Source organism: Saccoglossus kowalevskii, chromosome 2 (assembly GCF_978046115.1).
Source record: "Saccoglossus kowalevskii chromosome 2, keSacKowa6.1, whole genome shotgun sequence".
Taxonomy (NCBI): Eukaryota; Metazoa; Hemichordata; class Enteropneusta; family Harrimaniidae; genus Saccoglossus; species Saccoglossus kowalevskii.
In genome coordinates, this window is record NC_140642.1 from 22,961,843 (window position 1) to 22,967,221 (window position 5,379).

Genomic DNA, 5,379 nt, shown 5'->3' on the forward strand with positions numbered 1-5,379 from the left:
TTCTCGTAATCCGTCATATCGTGGGCAGCTATTTTGATCCACCTGGACATCCCAGTATCCTAGTTACCTCGGGCATGCGCATTCGCATTTTTTGGAGTTGGAACGCTTATGCGAGAGCGAGATTGTGACGGGATCTTGGTATCATGTCACCGTAGTTACAAACCCCAAGTAATGTACCTCTGATGTGAATTATATAACCTATACATCACTCTGTTCCAAGCTTCATTGCGACTACTTTAATTTTATAACACCTGTTTTGATCAAGTCTTTAAAATTATGATTTTAAAATACAAACAATCAAGACACTATCCTCATTTTTTTGCTTTCAAGATTGAATTACCGCGGTACGTTACAGAGAACAAATATATGTTGTGATTGTTGGTAAAACAGTTTGTTAATAGATTACAATGTTTGTTATGTTTATTTATGAATCTGAATGTTCATAGTTACACAAAGAGCGCACTGCAGTTAGTAATGTGACGCTACATTTGAAGTGCTAGATTTAATTCAGAAAGTACACAAATTTACGCTGTGACTACCGTACCACGTAATCTATAATAATGGGTGAGCTTTTCTGCTCATGATAAAAGTATATTGCTTTAGATTGTGTTCTATCATGTATATATTATTAAATTGATAATCTTTACTGACCAGTGCGTTCTTGTAGAAATGTTAATAATATGCACCGAACTAGCTGTTGATGCGGCGACTGAAGCTAAATGTATTTATTTTTGACCAAAACAATCATTAATGTACATTTTAAGACTAGAAAGTCTGGCATTTTAAGGTTGCTGAGTTATCGTATTAGCGTGACTTTATTCCAAATGCCTTGCAATAATGTTACTATGTGAAGTACATATCCTCTGAAAAATACAGTGAAAATACGAGCGTTGTAAAACACATTCTGATATTAAATAAAACGATTTAATCAACATTCAATCAATCAGACGATTTAATCAATATTATAAGAGATATACATTTTTGACATGCATACATATTTTAGCTCATATAGCTGTGGCAATATTTCGTATCCAGATATGTCTATTATTAATCGTTTTAGTATTAGTCAACAGTGTGTGATTTTTGCACAATTTAGCAGCGATGTCTATATACCACAATAAAAACGTATTTTTCATTAAAAATAAAGTCAATTTTTTAATAAACAGAACAAATAGTAACAAGTGTCACCGACCACAATTTTAAGATATTGATATATATCTTTGCCACATGAAACATTGCATACACGAAAACACTAAATCGGTAAATGTGTATAACTCTGGATCCGCAATCTCCTCTGAACCGAGTAGGGTAAATTATGGGGTATAATTTTATTTCATTTTCTTCTTACGTGTTACATGAAATTTCACATATCTAAATATATAGGAAATTACATTATTTTTACTGTTGACTAGCGTACTAAAAATAATAAACATTGCACTGGGTGCAATAATAGAATATGAATTTAAACTAGAAGGCACTCCGAGAGCACAAAAGTCCACCATTAATGAAAATTACATATCCTTACTAATACCCCTCTCCACCAAATGCGTACATTTGTCATTCTCACTCTTTGAAAAAAAAGACCAAATTGGGTTTTGAATAGATTTTTTCTCTCGAGAAATCGGACAATAAACATTATCTGACAATAGAAACAATCCATTAAAATGCATCTACTGGATCCATATCTGTCCTGAAATTTAATCACTTGGTTTATGTTCGAACACTAACAAACTGTTGTCATCGAATAGTCATTGAAAACATGTGTTCCCATGCCAACGAGATTCAGATCGCAAACCAACCTCTAGCAAATTGATAACTCTTTCTGAAAATGTCATAAGAATTTAAAATTTTAAGTTTTAAATGATTCCTAATTCCCCAAACCAGGTTGGTACTTCATTTCAAGAAAAACCCTTCTGAAAAATTAATGAGAATCAATCAATAACTTTTTGAGTTATAAGTGAAAAAATTATATGCAAAGTATGTGCAAATTAGATAATTAAGATGCACAAATCAAACTCAAATCTGGTATTCCAGTAAGCAGTTCTTGAGACACATACATACAGACAAGGTAAACTCTGAGACTCCCTTTTTGTGCTTTCGTGACACAGAAGTAAAAAACACACTGAATTGGAAATATTTTTCTCATATGGAGGACAAATTAATAAATCTAATTTATAGGGCAGAGGAATGCTTGGGGATCCTTTAAATTATGAACACTACACAAAACACATTGTGGTTAAGTTTTATTTGTCACAAACAAATCAGTAAATACAATACTTCTCAGCAGCATTGAAATTCATTGATTGTTACTTGGCTTTCACCTTACTACTGAAAATTACAATTCTCTTTTGTCTTACATTGTTTATAAGATACAACTTAATGGTTTACATTAAATTCAATTCTACCCACCATGATATAAGACACATGATTGTCAAGTATGAAATGTTAAATAAGTGACGTCAAAGGGAGGACTGTATCTCGAATTATTAGAGCCTGAAAATGTCACAAGAATAGCACTGAATGGCAGTATACAATTTTTATTTGGCATTCAAATTAGAGAACAATTGTTTATGCTTTTATAAACAATCCAAGACCATATGATAGTGATGTACACAATTCAAATGATAGGGGGTAAGTGTGTCACAAGATTGATACCCCTGACTTCCAATACATGATACCGATACACATTGACTACAGCTTTCTCAGCATTCATAAAATGAACATGGCATTATTAAATAATCTAGTGTGAAACAAAATGTTTGTTCGTTTGAAATGAGAGAGACTAAACAATATTATATCATGAAAGACAGAGAAGAGTGATATTACTAAAATGTACTACTCTTCTACCTAGGATGGACATTTGCTGCCGAGCTGAACATTACTGATTGTAAAATATGATTGCAAATTTTGAAGACAACTGGTGGTGGTTTATCATAACAGAAAACTGCCATAACACAAATATGGCCACTAATTTATTCAGTTATTTTTGACGTGCAGCTGATGTGAGGTGGCGTAGGGTGGAGGTAGTGGTAGTGTGTGTGTGTGATTGGTTGCCATTCACAGCAACGAAGGTCATACAAAATCAAATCTACTGGTGGCAGAAGGATAACAGAATAGTAGTCGAGCTTGAGCCACTGTCATTAACAGTGATAAAAAGTAAGTTCTTGTGTTAATAATGACAGACATTGTCCTAATTAATAAAGTTTGAGCATAAACGTGATTATTATAAAAAAAAATTTTAGAAATATTATTAAAACTGGTAGCCATAAACTTATTATTATACATTCTTCTTTTCTTATTCACATTCATATTTTAGTGAGACATAACAGCCTAAAGTTTTCAAAGCAAAACATTTTACAACATTTCGTACCCGTACCATCATTTGGCTATAAAGACGTTATTGCATTTACATCACATTTTACATTGTGACGGAAAGTTTCCAAATAAGAAAAAATGTTCCAAACACATTCAGATGCGTCCATAATACTTTTAAACTTATTTGCACATGCTTTTAACAGACAGGTAGTCCATTGTTTCCACTGCCAGATGTATAACGATACAGGATTTCACTGTCAATTTCTACTACCAGTGTATCTTCACATCCATACGCCACATTTCATGCAAGGAATTCCAATGGTGTGTAAGTTTCAGCGACATACTCTGCAAGGTCTTGTATCCCTAATAATAGGGAAATAAACAAAATATGTGAGCTGACATTATTGTAGTAGCCCTCTAGTGTTGATATACAATACATCATTAGGGGGAGGGGTATGCACGAGTTGCTGTGGTAGTCTATGATCACTTAGAGATGTCCTAAACCATATTTTTCTGTCTTTCATTTTTATGTGCATGTCTATGACATATGTATTGTTGTATCAATGTTGACAAAAATTACTCAATGCATGTCTGCAAAATACTGTGAAATGACTAATTTTCACTGGGTATAAATTTTGCTGATTTACCATTTCAGGCATATTCAATGTGTTTTAAATTCACAGTTTTATCATTTAGATAATGTGTTCTATGCTAAATTTTAAATATTCACTGGGTTTTAATTTAGCGCATTTTTCAGTCAGCGAAATAATCGAAATTAAAACCCAGTGAATAATTAACCCTTCTACAGTAGGTCCAGACACTCACTGAAAGTCCTTAAATCTCCTCGAACAATCAAAATGAAGAGATTACAAACTGCCTCGCAGAAAAAACTAAACCTTTTCTTCAGTAGTCAGAATGAGATCAAAACCCATTTTCAAGATAATTTGAATACATGAATAAATTATTGAGATGAAAATTAAAATTTGTGAATTATGATGTCAATAGTGAAAAATAACATATACATGTAAACAACAGTTTTCTGGTGTGCACTTGCATGAGTTTGAGAATCTGACAAAAATTCAGCAGTTGCAAGTATGATAGCTATGGTTATGTGAAGTTTGGAGTGTACTTTAAGTCTTAGTTACCCTTTGAATAGAACAAAACACCATATTCACTAATAAACCTAATGGCTGTATCTATCAATGTTCATTATTGGCATCACAAATTAGTCCCTTGAAAATCTAAGTGATTATATAGTAGTCGTCTACCTCCAAATGCATTCAAAACACAGAATTAACAAAGCAATTTAGTGTAGTATTTATAAATCAGTGCTTTCTTTAAATTACTAAATATTTAAATTGGATTTACCTGTACTCTAAAATATCAAATTAGATTTCAACAACAAACAAAATGAACCTAGAATTTATGCATAATTCTACTCACTCCTTAGTAAATAGAATATACTAAATAGATCCTGGGTTAGGTCATATGCAAATTGATAAATATTCAATAATAATTAACAGGAAAAACAAAGTCAGTCACAAACAATCAACTATATTTTATTCTGTCTGTGTACTTACTTTTTCTTCGTTCTTCCTTCTCAAGAACTGGATTTCTTTCAACCTCTTCCTGATCTCCCAAATTCAGTTTCCCTAATTTCCAGGAAATCACCAGCGATCCCAAAACTGTCCATGTTCCAAGTGCGTAAACTATAGACGCCCAACGTGCCAATTTGAGCTTATCAACACCTTTCATATTAAATTACAGTCAAAAGTGTCCACTGTTCCAGAATAATAATTATTTACGATTAGTGCAACGTATATTGAACCATTTACGTATAGATCAACACCAAGCTTGTTGTTGTTATTCTGCTGCACGTACTGCGAGCTAATGGTAATAGTTCAAGGCGGCAGATACAAGTTGCGCCCCCTACGCTATACGACGTTTCAAGCACTCAACTTATATGTAACGTGATTTCATTCGTTGCTGAACTGCACGCTGACGAATCACAGCAAGTGTTGTAAAATTGTAGATTCGGTCAAAGGTTGACTTGGGTCACAGAGT

General features: G+C 33.0%; 1 long non-coding RNA gene across 1 annotated transcript; it reads right to left on the reverse strand.

Annotated features, from left to right (window-relative positions):
• Positions 1-2,230: 2,230 nt before the first annotated feature.
• Positions 2,231-5,221, reverse strand: LOC144341986 (uncharacterized). The gene is made up of 2 exons (XR_013418688.2): positions 4,896-5,221; positions 2,231-3,678 (listed from the first exon to the last, which is right to left on the reverse strand). It is a non-coding gene; the product is annotated as an uncharacterized LOC144341986 (long non-coding RNA).
• Between the last annotated feature and the right edge of the window lie 158 nt (positions 5,222-5,379).